At 42.0% G+C, this 21,070-nt stretch overlaps 1 long non-coding RNA gene across 4 annotated transcripts; it reads right to left on the bottom strand.

Moving 5' to 3' along the window:
- Window positions 1-7,621: 7,621 nt before the first annotated feature.
- Window positions 7,622-21,063, bottom strand: LOC115353366. Of its 4 annotated transcripts, none has more exons than XR_003927570.2 (3): window positions 19,448-21,037; window positions 14,002-14,086; window positions 7,622-9,205 (listed from the first exon to the last, which is right to left on the bottom strand). It is a non-coding gene; the product is annotated as an uncharacterized LOC115353366 (long non-coding RNA). The 4 variants fall into 4 exon arrangements; XR_005930903.1 differs by having other exon boundaries at window positions 7,622-9,202; XR_003927569.1 differs by lacking the exon at window positions 7,622-9,205 and adding an exon at window positions 10,862-11,805 and having other exon boundaries at window positions 19,448-21,063.
- Window positions 21,064-21,070: the final 7 nt, after the last annotated feature.

The following is a 21,070-nucleotide window of genomic DNA, read 5'->3' as shown; positions in this document are numbered from 1 at the left end:
CTGTTTATGATATCAGGTACCTTTGCTTCAGTTTCCTCTGATCAGATGGATTTTCAATAGCATTGGTGCAACACATCTCATAATGACACTTTTTAAGTGGGGTCCCAAAAGATCAAAACTATTACCTTCAAAAGACTTTTAGTTAAAGGTTGAACTACACTAGCAGACAAGATAGGAAGTCTGAGAGATGTATTTAAAAGAAGATCTGATGGTAAGCTTAGAAATCTTTCACTGCCTAAAAAGTACAGACAGTTATAAGCATTGCATTAATCTTTTAGAAAAATCAGACTTACCTAATCACCCAAAATGCAACGAGGCGGGAAGAACACATTTACTCAACCACTTTTGCCGATAAACTGCCCACTGTGGTGTCTTTCACATGCTTTTTTTAACCCACGTAATTCCCGCTCATAAAAACAAGTATGTTGCTTTTATAATTTCCCATTTTCATGGAATTATAAAAAGAATTTGAGTTATGAAAAATTGTAAAAATGTTTTCCAGTTCTGGCCTACTTATGTTAAATAAAGCATTCTGGTTGTATGCTCAAAAAGATCTAGATGTTTTTGCCCTCAACAGAAAGATCAGATAGACCTTATTGAAATAAATAATTTGTTAAAAGCATTTAACTTTAGCAAACTTCCTAAGCTAGGAAAACAAAAGTTACCCCCTGCACAGCGCTTTTATATACCTCTTTTCTTCAACAAACTTGAAAGAAAAAAGTAGACAATTTCAATTAATGGACAGATATCCTTTTACTACATTTTTACAGAATGATTCCTAGAAGTTTTAATACAAATTATTTGCTTCAGTACTTTAAAAAGTAAATACAAAGACATATAAATGACCAATCTAAATATTCAAGGTTTGTGTAGTAATAGGATCACTTATTCTCACTGACACAGCTAAAAATTCTGTTGGCAAGACGAGAGTCCAAGTTGGTATTTCCTTGTTTCTTTGTGCTTAGAACTTGCAAGATGAATATATGTATACATACAGGTAAAAAGAAAAAGGAACATTTACATAATTGAAATCACCCAACTAAGTAATAAGCCAACTAAATAATTCTCTGTGCTGGTATAAATATTGCTTTACAGCTACAGAACTTCAGGAATTTTTTCCTTCCTGTCTCACATTTGACATTTGTTTTATACTAATTTAGAGTCAAATTCATATTTTGATGTAAATTTAAAACAAATTTGTCTAAATTAATTAGTATACTAAGCAGTGTCACAAACCCAGTATTTTAAAGAGCAAACGTACAGACTCATCTTTTATTACCATACTGTAGCATGTTACATCTAAAAAAATGATGATGACAAATGCCGCAATCATGCTTGAATCTTAGTGTCATATTTATCATGAAATATTCTCCTGATAAGAACTCCAACAGATGAGTGAACCTCCCTACTGTGGTTTAAGCTCTTGCCCCAACTGCCTAACAAATACTTCTCCAAAATTTAATGTGGTTGCAACAGAATCACCACAACAGAACATGTGCCTGAACACTTCCAGTCCACTGATAAAGGTGGATTCAGGTCATGATACCAGAGCGAAATGCAGTGGCTGAGACACAGCACATGTTCCTTCTTGCCAACCCAGTCAGCAAGTCAGACAGCTGGATAAAGGAATACCATAACACTGCTATTTTCTCTGTGTTACTTTAGTCCTCTCCTCCTCTGCTTTCTTTTCTATCACCTCCTCACTTTGAAGCTATATTTTTCCACAATTTTTCTTTCCTTGCTGTAACTCTCAATTCTCACTTCTTCCAGCATGAGTCTTCTGTATGCTTTTCTGTGGAATCTGTTAACCCGATCATCAATTAATGTTTAAGTATTATAATTTGTGCTTCAGAGGAGACAGTGCAATTAGAAGGAACTGGAGTGAGTACATCATAGCCATTTCTGGCTGACTGCAAACTCTAGCAAACATGAATTTACATTAAGCGCAGATTTCACAATCAGGTTTGAAAACCCTATTGTAAACAAATAACTCCTTAAGCAGTAATGAAGTCCATATATGTATGCCTATCTCACTGTTATTTATAAAATTTTCCTGCAATTAAGTGTTTTTATAAAGCCTCTCTGCTATGACATCGGAGGTAGGTGCATGGCAACCTACCCTCAGCTGGGCACTTCAGGGTCTGTTTCGTCTAAGCTGCCTTTTTTTCCCCACATGCTTGTTTGAACTTAAGTACCTCCCAGACCTCTTCATCCTTGTCAAATGTGACTGAAATGGGCAAAGGGTACTGATGTCAGTACCCTTATACAGGAGACAGGCAGGAAAAGGACAACAGCCAGCCATTCAGCATGACTCCACAAGTCTTACTCATTTCAAAAACAAAACAAAAATTTGGATTGTAAGATATGCACAGACTTCTCATGCAGAACACAGTTACATCATACAGTGGACATCTAGCTACAAACTTTGTATTTGATGTCTGTGTTGGGGGACTGAATTGATCATGAAAGACATTCAGTGAGACTGACGCTGTATATAAGATGCTAAACTAGCAGATAGAGAAGGGAACACATAGACAAATACCTGAACACGAAGAAAAGATTTTCATGTCTAATGCTGCTGCTTGTAGATTAGCATCATTTTTAAATTTCATTAAACTTTTTCAGGTTGTGCTAACATAATCAACCAGTTTCTAGAAGAAACACTGAAAAACAAGTACCACTACCATTACAACTTCCTTCTGTATGTCTGAGACTGACATCTTTGTAGCTTCTAAGCTACAAAGGTAATTTCTATCTTCTCTTTGCCTCAGCTACTATAAGACTTCATAGCTTTCAACTGCTGGCAAGCGTTTGCTGGATTCTACACAACAGAAGCAAAAGTCAGAAGTACTAGATTCAACCTCTATTTTATGGTGAGTATAGCTTGGGGCACATCTTCATTGCGGTTAGCATGGGTTACTCTAGCACTTCTCAGCCATGCATAAAAACCCCATATAATTTAGTCAGGTAAGACTTTGACTGCAGTTTAATGCATGGATGAGGGTAAAAGACCAAGTTCTACTTTTACTGCAAAGACATTAAAAAAAACACCACACCCCACCACCACCCCCAACCACACACTTTTAACCTCATCCATTTTGCAACAAGAACAGTGGCTAAACCACTGCAGCGCAAAGGTATTTTCCAGTGCTTTTCCACAATCTCCAGCCTTGTAATTAAGACTTACTACAGCACAAGGAACCACAGGAGTGGTGATGTAGAGCAAAGGAGTCCAAGGAAGCTCAAAGGGGATACAACGCTAGAAGACAGTACTACAGGAAGAGCTCTGTCATCACTGGTATGAACACTGGAGTGTAGATCAATGAACTAAGGAAGCATACAAAAGAACCAACCCTTTGTAGACAGAATGTGCTCTTGTAAGATCATCTCAAAAAGCACCGTGGCTAACAAACTAAAAATACTGGATATCACTCTTCATTGTACCCACACGACCTGCCAGTACTGTAAAATGTAATATATTGCATACTAACATTCAGACCTTGAACAACAAGTATAAGATGCATAAGCATAAAATATAAGGGAGTCAGCAGAAGTGAAACTTGAATTTGGATACAAAAAAGGAAGTCACGAAATGCAGGACTGCGATGGAAGAGCTTCTTCAACATACTTACAGACTGCTCTGTTACAGAATATAGGTTTGTGTAGACACAAACTGTCTCTTGACAAAAATTGCCTGTTACTGGTTTTGTACTAACCAAACACAAGAAGAGAAGCAACAGCCTGAGAGTTCTTGTAAGAAGCATGGGGAAAGGCAAGAAAAACTTGTAAGAATTTTTAGGAAGTTGTCTGGCAGTTTATCCAACAGTGGGTTGACACGAAGAAGAATTGCCAGAAAAAAAACCCAGTATACTCAGCAATTATATTCCTTTTTGTTTTTGCAAAATGTATGCTTTAACATGAGTATATGACTCTTGCTAAAATTAAAAAGATCTGTCTGACCATAACCACATTGTTCTAAACAACTCCACAGTAAATACAAAGTGCTTCTACCTTTACTGGAATATTCTTAAGCACAATCTTATATTATCTATTAAGTGTTGAAAAAAATTTTTACAGCAGGTATCCTATGCTAGCTGTCCCATCTCACAGCACTATTAAAGCTCATGCATCAGAAAGGCACAGGAAAAATCTTATGCATGGAGTTTATCCACCTCAGTGCACATGATTATGATTGGACAGATAATACCTAACTGCCGTCAGAATTTCAGCTTCATGGATATAGACACTTTAGTTAATCATAAGAAGATTTTTAGTTGAAAAAATTGTTTTGGGATTGACCTAAATGTCAACGACATAACGTCAATGACATAATGTCATTTCTAATACAAGTACATACAGAATAATCTTAAACTAGCTGCTTGGCCAGTCCAGACCTACAATTTCTATGGTGTCTAGAAGCAGAAAAGTGAGGTCCCATATTGGACCTAAATCAAGAGGCCAGCACTGAATTTATGTTGACACAAAGGCTTGTGGTCAAGTGTGGGTGAAAAGATGTTAGCTATAATTGCAGTAAAACGACACTGTCGTAGCTCAAGGATCAATCACACCGACTCCTCAACGGTCTCACCTAAAATCTAACTTCTTCAGAGAATGAAAACTCCTGAAGTACATGGTATACGTCCTACAATATTTGGCCATATAAAGATGTTGGTATACAGCTCATGAGTTCAATAACTCAGACTCTCCAAGTCCCAATGAAAAAGATGTGATCTCCCATATCACAAAAAACATCACTCCAGCTGATCAACAACCACCTGAGCAATCTCACCCCATGGGCTTACAGACATTTATTCAAAATTCTCACGGGCCACATCTAAAATGTCTGTTTGAGATGTAAAGCCTCTTTGCAGCAAGATTTATGAAAACCATAAATCAGTTTCCAATAATATAAAACGTAAGCATTTCCCACTGTTTGACGTTATGAGACATTATAACCCTCATTCAGCGAATTAACAAACTAGATGACAGAGTGTGTTTTTCCACTTAACCATCTCTTCCCTTCCCCCACGGAAACACATTTGGGAACAAGAACTTTCATTTGGCCGTGGAACAGCTAGACAAGAGCACAAATGCGAGATCTTCGGCTCTGACCCATCAACACATCTCTTCCACGGCAAGTAGTAGCTTCTGCTGACTAAGGGATACTTCCTCCCTTAAATCCAGCACTCCTGCACCAGTGAATCTACTGAGCTCCCCACCCCTCTTTAAACCCCCCCCCGAGAGCCTTATCACATCTGTGTAACTGCTCATAGCTCTAATTTATCAAGCGAGAGAGTAATGAAAAAGCAAACACTGGAAGAAGCCTCCTATCGGGACCTGGATCGATGCGAACAAGCCAAATTTCATGCCAACGCGCGGAGCGTGCTTGGCTGAGCAGATCAGGCGGGACGCTAACGCTTTTCTGGGTAACCCGAGGGGCACCCCCTCTGCTAACAGCCGAGGCCACTGCGGCCCCACCACACGAGGAGAGTGCTCGGAGAGCTGGGGGCAATTACGAAGTGTGCCGGGAGGAGGAGGGCGCTTCTAGAAACCCTGCCCTAAAACCAACATCGGCCGCAAGAAGCAGCCCCGAACTCGAGGCTCTCCCGCCTTCAGGCTCAGGGCTCGCCCCCCAGCCCGACCCGACCCGATCCCCTCAGCGCCTGCCTCCAAGTTGAGTCTCCCAAAGCCGATTAAACCCCCGCTCCGCTTCCGATCCCCGCCCACGGCAGGCAGCTCCCCCGGCCGGGGGACGCTTCCCCGCCACCCCGTCCCCACACCGCCGCATCACCCACCGCCGGCGCGCTGCGCAAAAAACCCGCGGCCCTCCCCCGCGGACCCCTCCCCACAGCCCCTTCCACCGTGCCCGGGAAGCCGGCAGGGCAGGAGAGGGCCGCCCGGGCCCCGGGGCCCCGGCCCCTCACTCCCTCCCTCACTCACCATGGTACAGATGGAGGCGATTTTGGAGACTGTCATTAGGATTTCCATCCGCCCAGCGCCATCTTCCGCCCAATCACAGCGCCGAGCCGAGCGGAGCCGGGCCGGGCCGGGCGGGAGTAGGAGGGGAAGGGAAGGGAAGCAGGGAAGGCAGGCGACGGGACCGGGAGCGGCCCCCGCCGCCAGCGCCCGCCGCGGGCCGCGCGCGGCCCTCAACGGCCCCCAACGGCCGGGCGCGCGGCTCACCAGCTCGGCGCCACCCGCGCTCGCTTCCCCCGCGCGCGCGGCCAGCACCCCCGCCAGCCCGCCCCGCCCCGCCCCGCCTCGCCTGCGCCTCGCCCCGCCCCAAACCGACCCCGCCTACTCGCCGGGCCCTAGCGCCGCCGGGTCAACCGGCCGGCTCCCCCTCCCGCGCCTCAAGCCTCGGCACCGCCTCGCGTCCCGCTCCAGCGCCCCGCCCTCTCCGCGCCTGGCTCCGCCCCCCCCGCCGCCGCCGCCGCCGAACAGGCATGCGCGGCAGGGAGGGGGCGGGGCGGGGGCGGTGCTTCGGCTCTCCTCAGCCGGACCCTCGTGCCCCAGCATGGCGGCGGGGCGGGATCCTGCTGGCTGCTCTTGTCTCTCGGCTTTTCTTTTTTCTTCCTTCTGTGGCCCCAGAGGTGGAATCTTAACGGGGGCTGGCAGTGGAAGAGTTGGGGGGGGGGGGGGAGTTGGTGGATGTTTCCTTAATGGCAGCGCTGAGGCCCTTCAAGGGAAGGACTTGCCTTGCGGCCTGGAGAGGTGGGGAGAGTGAATAGGCATAACTCAAAAGCCGAACGGTAAAAGCAAATTGAAAAATAGAACTAGGACAACTTTTGCCTCCTATCAACTTAATCGCTGTAACGCCAAGCTAACTTCAAAGTGACTGCGTGCATCTGAACAGCAGTTGTCTTGTCAAAGCCCTTTCCTCCAGGGTCACTCCCAGGAAGAGGGGGACGTGGAGAGGCACGCACCTATGAGTTCCTCTCTTCTTTTTCTTGCTTTGTGTCTAGATGACCGGGGCTTTGGTTTCTGTGTGTCTGGGATTTGCGTGCCCCAGCCTCAGACATCTTGGAAAATAAAGCTGATGTGTAGAGTAGTCATGTATATCAACTACTTGAGGTGTCTGCTTGGGAATGAGATGAATCACCTCGATATGCCTGTTCGTCTGCAGACTGTAACAGAAATCTGGGTGACTCGTTCAAGATGTTGATGTCTGCATTAAAGAAAGCTAAAGCTAGCTAAGATATTACCCACCCTTTCTTTTTTTTTTTTTTTCCAAATATGGGAAACATCTAGCAGATTGAGATGCATTGTTATGAAGAATAACATCTACACACGTAAGGCCTAGATCATAAATGCATCCTTTCACTGTAAAAAAGATACTGTAGTATCTATAACATTAAATCATGATACTTTCTATGATCTTCAGAAGTAACCACTCTTTAGCAATTAAATTAATGGCAATAGTAAGTTTTCCTTCAGCTAAAACATAAAGAATACGACTTTAGAAAGTTTTATAACCAAACTGTTTATTGCAGTGTGAAATATCCTCAAGCAAATCTTTTATATAATATCTGTGGTCTAGAAGTGTGTATTTCAAAAGTATAGTATTTGAGAAAATGAATGCCTCTTGGATGACTACATTCAGAAACTGTTGCCACAGAAACCATGGGGGAGGACAGCATCAGGGGAATGAGAAAGAATAGAAACAAAAGAAGTGGATTGGCCATTTATGTGCAGAAAAGCAAGAACGGGTATTTGGCCGGCTGGAAGTGTCAAACCTTCAGATATCCAACAGTTCATCTACTGAAATGCAAAGCTGCAAGATACATCTGCAATACTATTCCTTACAGTATTAATCTGCTACGAGAGATACCCCTGTATAATCCAGAGTGGACAGTGTTCAAAAAATGACACGAGGAAAATATGACAGGGTGCTGTCTCCCTGAAGCAAAAACACAAAAGGCAATTGCACTATTGCTGAAGCTTATAAGGTTATCTGGGAGATAACTCAGTTTGGAACCAGTTATGTGGCATCAAGGGGAACCGTACAGGCCATAGAAAACTGCAGGAATCTTGAAAGGCACTCAAATGGGAAGTCAGAGATTGCCTTGAAGTTTCTTCCTACCCATAAATTAGAGAAAGAAGGCAAAATATACTTGGCGTGAAGTGCTCTTTCTGTCTGTAGTTCCAAGGGAAAATTTAGATACTGTGGAGTATTGGACCATGTTTCAGAAAGAGTGGGGGATGTATGGCTATGCTGGCCTGCATCTGACAGGTGTGGGCTAATCGTGGCTGGAGACTAAGCAGGGGAGCTGGGAAGATGCTAAATTAGTAACATACAGAGAGACTGATTTTTTTCTAAAATGCCGTGTTAACTGAGGTGCTGTGGTATGAGCAAACTGAACTCATGCCGCATAGAATGAGGGGAAATACAGAAAGACTTTCTGTGCTATTGACCATTAAAATGAGGTAAAAGATGAGGAAACGAGTAAGAGAATTGGAAATTATCACAAGTAAGCCCCTTGAGGTGATGGGAATTATTCAAAAATTAAGTATGCCAGATATTTGACCAGCTAAGGAAAAACAGAGTGGGTAGACCAGAATTGTGCATGTGTTTGTGTATGCTCGAGGAGACAGAGCTTTGAAAGCAGTTAGAGTCACTGCAATGCATATAGATCAGTATGGTAACTAACCCTGCCTGAGAAAAGATATCAGTCATATCTTGTATCACTGGGGAGAGACAAGATCCACCTGACAAAATGCGACAAGAGCGTCTTTGCCAACTGGCCAGCCAACCTGCTGAGGAGAACTTTAACTAGGAACAAGGAAGTCTCTTCATCACAGACCCTGGGTTTGAGGGGAATTTCAGCCTGCCTGACATCTGCTACAGGCACAACGCCTCAGAATGCAAGCAGTTGAGGAGAGTTCTGAAGGGCATCAAGGATAACTTCTTGATACTGGCTGGGCCAACCAGGGGTGATTTGCAGCTGGATCTGCTATTCACTAACAAGGAAGAACTGGGGGATGGGGTAATCAATGGCTTGGTTATCAAAGCCTGGGCTGTAGTGGCTGAGGAGTGGAGTTCGTGATCCTGTGGGGCCTGAGGAAGGAGAGCAGCAGACTACAGCTCCTGGCTTTAGGGGAACAGACCGGTTTATTCAGGAAACTGGTAGGTGGGATCCACTGAACAGCAGCTCCGAAGGGTAAAGTTGCTCGGGAAAGCTGGCAGGAGAGCACAAGGATCCTACTATGGAGAAAAACGAATAGATCTATTAGTATTTTCAGCAGTGAGAAAGCAAAACTGATGTGCTGTGAAAACAAAAAGAGTGGCTAAATGGGAAATTAAATTCAGGCTGGGGTTATCATAAAATCTGTATTGTTTGGTAAATTCATCCCATTCAGATACATTGTGTTTCAGTATAGGCATAAGTAGAGTTACTTGAAAATACAGTGAGCAGGTCACGTCTGCAGAGATGAGGGACTGTGCTGTGGAGAGCAGTGACTGAAAAGAAATTAAGAGTTGACAGTGGCCAGGACAGCAAAAATTAATTTCCAGTCTAATGCTATGGTATAAGCAAATAATGGAATCCTTGACTATATAATCAGGGATGTGGCAAGTAGGAAGAGACATTGTTTTCCTTCCACAGATGGCATTGGTGAGATTTTTTTGGTAATACTGTGTTAGCCTCTGGTGTCCTTGTTGTCAAAAGAATGCTGAGAAATTATTTGAGGCTGGAGGAAATTCTTTGCATGGAGAGACTTAAAGAGCACAATCTGTTTGGCTTATCAAAAAAAAGACTGGAAGGTGGCTACAGTGATCTTTAATCTTGCACAGTGAGAGGCGTAACAAGAAAAATACCTAGAAACTGAAATCAAATAAATTCAAATTAGAAATTATGCACATTTTTTAACAGTGGAGGACATTAATGGTTGGAATATGCTGCCAAGAGAAATGGCACATCCAGTATCTCCCAAGGGCTTCGGCTAAAGAATAGATGCTTTTCTTACAGAAGTACAGTAGTTGAACAGATAGAATTAATTCCCTGCCCTGAAAGTCCCTCAGAGCATGTAGTTGTTGTTATTATATACTATTTGAATTACCATAACACCTAGAAACACAAGTCAGAGGCCAGAGCGCTTTGCCTCCTTAGTCACTATGTAAAACATTAAGAGAAAGCCCCATTCTACCTTCTGAAGAACTTATACTCCAAATGTGCAGAGGCACCAAGAGACACAGAGGAGCAAAGAGAAAATATAACAACTGTGAACTGCTGCTGCTCATCTTGTGCCTCTCCTTGTTTCATAATCTTGTGGTTTGGCAGGCACCCAGCTTACTCTGGGGTGTGTGGGTAGGTTGGCTTTAGAAATTGAAGAGTAGGCATGGTACAGGTATGTTTGTGCCTGTATCATCTATCTGTGACTACAGATGGGTTTGCTGAGTCTGGGGCACGTCAGGTTTTTATTAATGTTGCTTGACAAGAGAATTGGTCCCATGAATCTATTTACCCCTCCGCTAACCAGTCAAACCACCAACTAGTCAGACTATTGCTGCAGTATCTGAATGCAGACATACCACATCTGTTGTTGGACTAGTATACAGGACGGCTGCAAGATCATAGCATAATAGGACCATAGGATAATTCAGGTTGGACGGGACCTCTGGAGATCTCTAGTCCAACCTTCTGCTCATAGCAGAGTCAGATCTGAGGTCAGAACAGGTTGCTTTGCGTGTATATATACCTCTTTACTTGTTCTGAAAACTCTTAAATTTGGATCCAGACATAATAGTGGGCGGGGGATTGTTACTTGCAAGAAAACCATCTGAATTCACCATCTGTATTTTTATTGACACATAGCCCAGTGAAGGTGATCCACCATTCTCATGATATATTAACCGGCCTTGCTATGGAAATGCACCTTTGTGGGCAGTGGGTGTTGCAGGATTCATGCTGTGAGGTAATAGAGAGTAAGACATAGAAGAATTTTCCCCAACTTGTATTTCGTAATTCCAAGAAAACCTGAAGCTGCATCAAATTATATAGAAGTGGAATCTTAATGCACTATGTGAGTGAAATTGGATCCTTCTTGGGAACAGAAGAGACAAACAGGAAATATATTTGGAAAGTCATGTTATATCAAACCATCTTGTACTGACTGACAGGTAGTTAAACATCTACATTAGTAGATTAATCTTTGTAAATTATGTTGAGGATACATTTCCAGAAAATACAACTATTTTCATAACAGTTGTACATGCTCTCTTGGGAGCCATGACGGGGGGTGGTGGTAGACTAACTGGATATGGGAGGATCTGAGCAAGTTGTTAAACAAGTGATACATTTTATTCGTAGGTTCCAAAGAAAAAAATTCAGTCTTAGTTGTAATCATAAGCAAGACATTAATAAATTATTATCACAGAAAACTATACAAATTATAAAAATCATTATATTACAATTGTACAATAGATAAATATTATTTTATTCCTTAGCACTTTTCATCAGTAAATCTCAGAATATTTTACGAAGAGGTGTGAGAAATAATATTATTAGACCAAATCTGTAAACAGAATAAATTAGGTGGGAGTTCTCTGACAGGGTAAAATTTGTTGATTATGATTTTTCCTGTGCACTCATTTCGGAAGACCAAAGCTTTCCTCAGTAAGGGTGTTGGGTTTTGTTGATTTTTGTTTTTGTTTTAAGCAGAGAGTAATATTTGTTTCTTGCAGTGTTCACACATGGGGATATTTTGATACTTCCATTTTCACGGCTCAGCTGATACTGGGCATCTTGCCATACATATATAGCTGGCAAACAACTAACCTGTTATTACACAAAGGATTACCAGCATCTGAAAAGTTAAAAGAGAAAATAAAAAATTTTATGCTACTAAACTGAATACAAATTTCTACCAACAGCACTTAAAATATACATCGGTTAAGAGAAGGGTCCAATAAGACTGTAAAATATAAGAATTTAGTTGTGTTGAAAATAACAGGACATTTCTAAACTGTTACCACTGTTTAAGTCTTTAGACTCCTAAAAGCAGGTGGAATTCTAACTGAAAATACAGTTACAGTTCTTAGAAAAAGAGTCCATTTATAAAATGGTAACTCTTTTGAAAGATGTCATTGTATTCTGCAAGAAAAATGTGTATAGTTTGGGTCTTGGTGATCTCGATATGAAAGGACGTGAACCAGGCACAAAAACAATAACTGTGTGCTTTTTGACGTTGTTCCGAACGGAATCTTTTGGAGAAATAGGGCCATAAGTACATTTAGAAATAAGGGGGTTTAATATTGTAATGAAATACTTCCAATAATAGAAACTTTTCTTAAAAATTAATGGCTTTGATCTTTGACACAGGCACTAGGGAAACCAGTGTCTCAGTAACTCCAGTTTCTCCTTAGATGAAAACCTCAGGAGTCAGTGACAGTGCTCTAACACTGGAAAAATGGAAAATCCATTACTAGAGGTGAGAAGTGCAAGACGCTTCTTCATTCTCAGTGTTCTCTACCAGAATACCAAGCAAAGCTTCCTGCTGCAGTCAGCAAGATAGTATTTTTGTGATCTTCACAGCAGTTCTCCAAAAGCAGAATTAGCTGTCATGTAGTAACAACAGTGGTGCACAATATGACAACAGGCAGCCTCCAGGTGAAGAGTCTTTGTATCATTACAGTCCCCCCCACTAATCAGTTCTCTACAGTACCAAGATATAAAGGAAGCTGAGGAGGAATATGTAAAACGCCATGCAGATAGCTACGCAGTGGAAAAAATTATCAATAAGGGGTAGAAAAAATATTGGAAAGAGCTTTGTGGAGATAATAAAATTGCTAAAGAGCATTTACTGTTAATAGCCTGTGTTTTTCATGACACTAATGGGTGGTTAATTATTTTTGTTTTAATTGAAACATATGTCACAGTGAGCAATATTTTGTGCTTCCGCTGATCTAAAGCTATTGTTCAAATGCATGTTGCAATCAGTTCTCAAACAATGCTCTCTGTCAGCAATATAGAAGTAGAATGATTTTTATTTCTTCTCTTGGAAGATTTATACTCTGGAAGACCCACAGTTCACCTCTGTACTTGCAGATGGTCAGTTAAATACTTCCATCTGGTTATACTTGTTTTTCTCTGGTTATACTTTGTTTTTTCTGAAAAAAAAACCAAAAACAAAAAACCCAAACCAAAAAAACCCCAAACCCAACAACCCAAAACAACCAACCAACCACAAGTTATTGCATGAGCAGCAGAACTAATAAAGCTCCTTTTCATATGGATTTGTGCCCTGTGTCTTTATACTGCAGTAACCCCGGCATCACCTCTTTGTCCTGTACGGCCTCATTTCCTCCTTTCATTTCCCCTGTGATTTAATTTCCTCTTCTCCTTCTGCAGCACTTCTTCTTGCCATTTGCCCTGTGTTTGTTTTGCCCTGTTTTGCCCCTTCACCTGCACTGCCTCTCTCCCTTGGATAAGCTGCGGCTGCCATGGAGCAGCACATATGCTAATTAGCTCACATTACTATTTTGCATATTCCATGAAGGACTCCACAGCATTTCACAAATATTAATGAATTGATCCTTAACAATGACCCTGCTCCATAAATACGCGCTATTATTCCTACTATTCGTATGGAAAGTTGGTCTAGTTTATCCTTGGTTGGTTGTAGCTCGGTCAAGTTTTATCTTTTGTTAATTCTCCGTTTCACTTCTCCTTGACTGACCATTAATTTGTTCTTTTCTGGCTGTAGTGTTTGTTCAGAGCAGCTGTTGTTGTCTCATTGACAGGGGTTGTCAGAGCGTAGCCAACTCTCATTATTTTATCGCAAGCCTTGTGATATATGATAGTTCCCTTGTAACCACAGTTCCTGGGTTCAGGTGATGAGGATTACTTCAGAAATTCACCTTTTGTTTATTGTAACAAGTTTACGGCTCAATAGGCTAGAAAACTGCAAAATGTGATGGCAGGACTGAAAATGTTCAAAACAGTGTGAAAATAAAAGCACATGTATTTTTTAAAAAATACAACTATTTTAAAGCATCTGTACCTTGTGATGTCATGGGATCTGTCTCAGGTTCATCATTTAAGATACTGGCATGTGTAAGACTGCAGAAGCTGGAAAGGAGGCTGGCCTGCAAAAAGCAAATCACTCAGTGAAGGCTGACATTTTCTGACCACAAATTCAAACTCTGCTAAAGCACCTAGGAGAGAATATATAATTGGAATTATAATCACATGAGAAGTGCTTTAATGCAGAGAACAGTATGCTTTTTACTCCTGTAGTTTCTGTATTTGATTCTGCCTGCCTTTTCCTTCAAGAGGAGACTATGAAGGCAGGATAGGATTTTCTTTTAGCATCCAGAAGATATGCAGAACTAGAGTAAGACAATAATGTTCACTGAAAGATTGTTACAATCTGCTCAGTGCTTGAGGTTGCAATAACTCTGGTTACTTCATGCATTATTAAAAAGAGCATTTTGTAGCACTATTAAAATCATAAACATTCTACTTTGTCTTTATGTATTTATACAGAAAAACAAATTTAATTTGGCATAGTTTGAAGATAAATTTAAATTTGTGCTTACTGGAATTCAGCTAACACTAAGTAGAAAACATTCCTTTACTTGAAATAAAACTAGCAATATTTTATATAGCCCTTTCCTTCCAGCAAGGTTCTTTGCTATTTCATAAGCAATTAAAAACAATTATGTTAATGGCTCTGATTAGAACAATTAACGAGAAATGCAAATGGCTACCTCAGATGCCAATATGCTAATACAATGCCATAAGTATTTATAGAATAGGGAATGATTCCACCCACATTTTTACTTTATGCTGTTGTATCCATCAGGCATGCTGCCTTTTTAAACTACAGCACCTGATGTTGAGAAGTTTGAATCACCATAGACTCAAAACAATCTCTCGCACCTGTGGAGGTCTTCGGTCCAATCCCCTGCTCAAAGCAGGTCCAGCTATATCAGGTTGCTCAGTGCCGTGTTGAGTTCTAAATAGCTCCAAGGATGTGAACTCCACCATCTCTCTGAGCAACCTGGTTGAGTTTTTGACCACCTTTACGTTAAAAATGTTTTCATTATCTTGAGTCAGAAATTTCCCATGTTCTAACTTCTGTCCATTGCCTCTTGTCCTTCTATTGTGCACCCTTTAGAGGTGTCTGTCTCCATCTTCTCTGCATGCTCCCATGAGAAAGCAGAAGAGAGATATAAGATTTCCTTCTCTGCCAGTTGAGCAAATCCAGCTCTTTCAGCTGCTTCTCCTAGAAGAAGTCCCTGTGCTTCAGCCCCATGACCGTCTTGGTGGCCCTCCACTGGGCTTGCTTCAGTATGTCCATGTCTTTTGTGTCCTGGGGAGCCCAGAACAGGATGCATACTCCAGATGTGGTCTTGCAAGTGCCAAATGGAGAGGAAGAATCCCTTGTCCTGCTGGCTAACCTCTTCCTAATACAGTCCTGTATGTAGTTGACTTTGTGGCACGGGCATATTGCTATCGCCCACCAGGACCCTCAGGTCCTTTTCAGCAAAGCCCCTTTCATTACAGCCAGCCCTCAGCCTGTCCTGTTGCATGGAGTTATTCCAACCCAAGAACAGGACTTTGTGTTTGCCTGTCCTGAACTTCAAGGTTCCTGTCAGCCCATTTCTCCAGCCTGTCTCAGTCCCTCTCAATAGCAGCCCTGCCCTCCAGTGATTTGACCGCTCCCAACAATTAGGCTCAAACTCACCTGAGAATTAGCAGCAAAAAAACTGTTTTGTAATACAGTTTCAGTGAGATTTCATCAGTTCAAACTCAGTGTGCCATTACAATAAACTGTTCTTATATATGATACTTTACATCAGGTATTACATTTCAGCAGCAAAGCTTGTATTCAGATCTACTTAAAGCTAAATCTCTTTGCCCTCCAAAGTTAAGCCTGTCTTGAAAAACCAATTGGCATAGGTTGAGCTTCTGTTAAAATTATACTTTATAGTGAATAAAATGGTCACATGCTAGAAATCAGATAAGGAAAAGGTCAACTAAGTCTGGCCCTCACCCGTCTGCAGTTTTTCCTACAGTATATTTGTTTTGTTTTGGCCAATCTATTTTAAGGTGATTAAAGGCCAATTCTGTCCTGTTTATTCCTTACAGACAAAGATTCTTTGAAGACCCTGAAAGTTTTGCCTGAGCAAAATCACCAGTATATACGAACTGACTTTGTGCCACTGAAATCACTGAGAGGCCGTTGCGTGAGTGTTAGATTAAAAAATTGTCTCCTAGTTCCCAGCTAGCAGGTTAAGGACAAGCACTGAAACATTTACAGCCAGCAAAAAATTCAGCTTCATGTTTCGTGGATTGTGATCATCTTCAGTAATAACAGAAGTATCTCAGAAATAATTGGTGCATGGTAAGTAAGCTAACTGGGACTGTTGTGTACAAATCTGATCAGTGATACTCAAGAGAGATGTGTGGGAATGGGAGCAAATGCACAGAGCCTGCTATGTGCCTGGAGGCTCCAAGAGCCTGGATTATTTAGCTTAGTAAAATGAAGGTGTAGAGGGGATATTCTTCTGTGTAAATAATTACAGAAAAAGGGCAAGCATTGTTGTTCTTCCAGCTAGAAGTACACATAAGATCAGACATAAACAAATGAAGAGAAAATAGTATGTTCGTAATCATTAAGCCAGTTATTTCTTAAACTGTAGTTAATAGCTCCCAAGAGGGTTAGCAAAGGGCTTAAGGGAGACTGTGAAAGATCAGATTTTTTTAAATATATTTTAATATTAATTCTATACTTATATTCAATACATTATCAAAAGAAAAGTCCCACAAAAATCTCCACATTATGCAGATTTACTGCTGGCAGCAGCTCAGTTCCCTCATGACAGAGGAGAAAAAAGTATCTGTAATTACCAGCTGTGTCAGCCAACGAGTGGCTAATCACCTTTAGTCAAAACAACTAAATATACAGTGAGGCTGATGCTGACAATATGAGGAGTTGCTTGTTCCTGGCTAGATGGGTTGGACTCAGGGGAGGTTATGTACAGACAGGTGACCTCAAAAAAGTAGTAACACAAGGAGTTTGAGAAAATGCTGCATTAATGAAACCAGTTTCCTAAGAAGCCACTCCATTAGTAAAGGAGGAAAGGGACATTAACTGCTTTTGAAATGAAGTTTGATAAATTGATTATATTATTTGGTGCTGGTGAGAAGCTGGTCACAGTTACACAACAGCTTCCTTGGAAGCTCCTGATGATTTCTGTATGGTCAGTAATGCAGTATTCACTGATGCACATATACAAGTAGAATGCCATGTTACTCAAATAAGCAGTTGAATGACAGAACTTGTTCAGTATTTCAGATTTTATGTGGCAGTCAAGATAATGATGGAAAAAAGGCCATTTGTTTCGATTCAGTATCAATCTACCTGCATCTAGTAACATTTTGAATTAGCAATTAATGTGTAAGTAACATTAGCGTAATAAAAACTTTCACCCATGTGTGTGACATGCTGGGCCCCATCACAATTCTTGGTCTGTACAGTTTTTGCCTTTTCATTTTTCTCAAGGGCACGCTGTCATTATTTTCCACTCCTCCCTCCATGGAATGCCTCACTGGCAATGCAGCTCAGTACAGCCACCTGTACTGGCACTTCTGTGATTCCACAGTGAGCCCATCCAAGGAGTTTGTACAGTCATTTTTGGAAGGTGATTGGTTGCTCAGACCCAAATTTTATTGATTTTAACTCCCATGAAACTAGGCTCAGGCTTAGATTTACAGCATGGGCTTTGTGGATGAGGAGTTGAACTGAATACCAGAAATAAAAAGGTTGTTAGAGCTAGAGTCATTGGGGAGCTAAAGAGACCGTGAAAGGGGACAGAAGCATGATTCTGAGATGCCACATAACATGATCCTTTTGGTAAGAGTGAACAATGGAACAACAGGGTAAACTTAAGAGGTGACACAGATGACTGGTCAGTAACTTTTTGATCAGAAGCGCAGGGTAGATCCTGCATTTCTATGGATGGGAGCCTGCCATGGGGTAACCAATTAACTTCACCATTTTAATTTTCAATTTAGACTCTTGGTTTTGCTGCATCATCACAAGAGGAACTGCAGGTTTCAATCCTCTTTGTTTAACACCTATTCTCAGTTATTTCTGTTAAAATCTTGCTCCAGCTATCTTTTTTTTCAAGTAATGAATGCATTATGTGAGACACAGGAGACCTAGACCCTATTGAAGGGGAATATTTTTCATTTTTCACCTCAAAGCCCTTTACAGACTCTCATTAATTTAAATTCCTTCCACAGCCCTGCTGAATAACCTAACACAAATGGAATGTCACACTTGAGATCTCTGTGTGTATCACTTGGTCCTCTGAGCATAGGAGTGAGCCAGATCCCACTGTGCATTAAAATTTCAGTGAAGGATTCCTGACAACCCCATGTGCAGAATCGTCATAGCACATTTATTCTTTAGAGAGAGCTGTTATCCAGACAGATGCTGCAGAGAAGTGTCAGAAACAAAATGGGGCTCTCCCAGAGAAGATATCAGAATCCTGACGATGGGAGCTTGGGGACTGGAAATCGGGGTTTTTTGGCATGGTACATTCCACTCTGGAAAACAAAGTGATGTTTATCTAGTCCCCACTCCTCTGACTTCTAATAAGCCCTCCCTTTCAAGCTCCTTTCCCCGGCAACTTTTGAATTGGCTCCCATTGAAGCTGCTTTCCCTGTCTTGCTTTACCTCCAAGCAGGGAGAGTAGGAGGGAAACACAGTCTACCATGGTGTAGTGAGATTTCCAGAGTACATTAATGGGTGGAGCACCAGCCTGGGACCTTCATAGGGTTTTAGATCTTCACGTTAAGCTGGGTGTTGCCACTTGCGCTCACCCCACTCTTGGGGATGTACTGTTTCTGAAGCAGAACCATATGTGGTGTTTGCTCTATAGCGTAGGAGAAGTTGGAATCTGGATCCTACAACTGCAGTTTGATCAAGGAAGAGCAGTTTAGGCTCGGTTTCTGAGGGCAGGAGGCAGGGCAGTACGGGGAGCACCTGCAGTCTGAAATGTAAGGCTGCAGGTCTCCCCCACATCTGCTTGGCTGCTAGCTCATTTCCAGGCCAGAACTCACCCCACAACCTGTGCACCTTTGTCTGCTGGAGACAGCCATTATTAAGAAATCCTTCTGTGAGCAACATACAAAGGCTCTGCAGTCTTGTAAGTGCTCGGTAGGCTACAATTTTGGGAAACCGTGTATCAAATGTTGGTAGATAGGATGGACTGATGGACTTCTGGATCAGACCCAGACAGCATGCTCAGTGAATGATTCAATGGAGACAAGCTGTGAAACATGATTGTTTCTTTGAAATGTGGAGCTAAAGAAGGATCCTGGGAATGTGCTAATCAAGGTAAATTTTATGAATAAAAACATTATTGAAATTTCAAATAAACCTCTCATGCAATTTATTCAGGAAAAAAATGTAGCAAATCCTGATGTCTTACTTGGCTCCAAATAAAGCAGAGTTCAATTAAGTTCACAGTTACTGCTCCCTTATGGGTTACACTTACATGCTCTGTACGTGGACATGAGTTTCAACATGTGGAGTTTCTTCCCCATTCCTTCCTGCTCGATGTTGATATTTGCCCTCTGTGTAAATCACTGGCAAGAGTAAGGTGTTCAGCTCACTGAAAATGCCTATCTTCCTTTATTCAATAATGCCTTTTAGGATTTGGCTGCCCATCTTTACTTTGCTTGATACCCTCCCTGAAATCTATCTGTTGCCAATATGCTTCCTCACCTAAGAGCTGTTCAGGATCATAACTATCTTTACGCTTGGAAAAGTTTCATGGTAGCTAGGCTGAATGCATATTAAAATATACAGATTTTCTCTGTGTAGATATCGGGTGCTCTAAACTTTAGACTTGTCATGGTGCAGAGCTGGAATACAGACACGTTTTTCCTAAATATAACACTTTACTCCAAGAGATTTCATGTGGAGACAGGGCCTCTGTCTGTCACAACATGCCCCATCAGCTAGCTTCGCAGGCAGAACCTGATAGTGTATTTAATCCTCCATATCCATTCTTGTGATCCATAAATATTAAACTAGCTTTAAAATGATGACAGAAAGGGCTTAAGTTTTGCAAGACAACATTAGAATAACTGTGAAGTTAGTCAGAGGATCAAATATGTTTTTATATGCCGCTTTAAGTAATCATGCCTCCCCTAAATTAAATAAGTGCTTCTTTCATTCAAAACAAAAATTCCTGCAGTAGGACAACTTCTCGCTGAGACAAGTTTTGAACTGTCCCTGCACGTTTAGCTCAGGGGAAGGAGGCCCTCTTTTGACTCACTCCTGCCTGCAATCAGCTTCCCATGATGATTCCTGTCTGCCCCAATACTGACGATGCACAAACACAATGAGTCACGCCGTCAGCTCTGGAAGCGGCTCACCAGTCCGCTTCATTTTCAGGCACCACACAGCTGATGCAACCTGTGGCCACATAAAGGCTCTTTGTTGAGAATCCGTACGTTATTTATCTTTGTGGAAACATCTGCCACAGAAATTGGAGATTATGCCATTATAATAAGAAGAAACCCCATTACAATACTAAGAAACCCCAAACCTGAGCAGCCTCTTTGCGTCTGCTGTTGGTTTGCTTCTCCCACCATGTCCTCCTGCCCAGGGTTACCTGGATCTCCAGTCAGGCAGCCGTGACTGACACACAGTATCGGAAGGCTCACATTACCGCAAATTTAAATTTCGGTGCACTTCCTTAATGTCGTAAAACAACTTCTTGGCTGCTTATGTTTTACATCAGCAAACATAATTCCTTACGGACGGCGGACCAGCCACTCCACCACAGAACTCCCTCCTCAGGATCCCTGACAGACACCTGCCTCGCTTTCCCGCCACCCCCGCTGTCAAACCTCTCCTACCCCCCTCTCACGGCACAGCCATGAAAAAAAAAAAACCCGGCATTTGTCCCTCCTGTAGCGAAAGGCTCAAACTTCTGCCGGCGTAGTTCCGTCGTTATTTATCAGAACCGGCGTACAAGGGCTTCCTTCCGGAGATTTACCTCACGCAGGCGGGCGGGCCGGCGCCTCCCCGGGACTTTCTCTCA

This window comes from Aquila chrysaetos, chromosome 19, assembly GCF_900496995.4.
Source record: "Aquila chrysaetos chrysaetos chromosome 19, bAquChr1.4, whole genome shotgun sequence".
Taxonomy (NCBI): Eukaryota; Metazoa; Chordata; class Aves; order Accipitriformes; family Accipitridae; genus Aquila; species Aquila chrysaetos.
The sequence above is the reverse complement of the archived record's forward strand: the minus strand, read 5'-3'. Positions and strand labels throughout refer to the sequence as shown.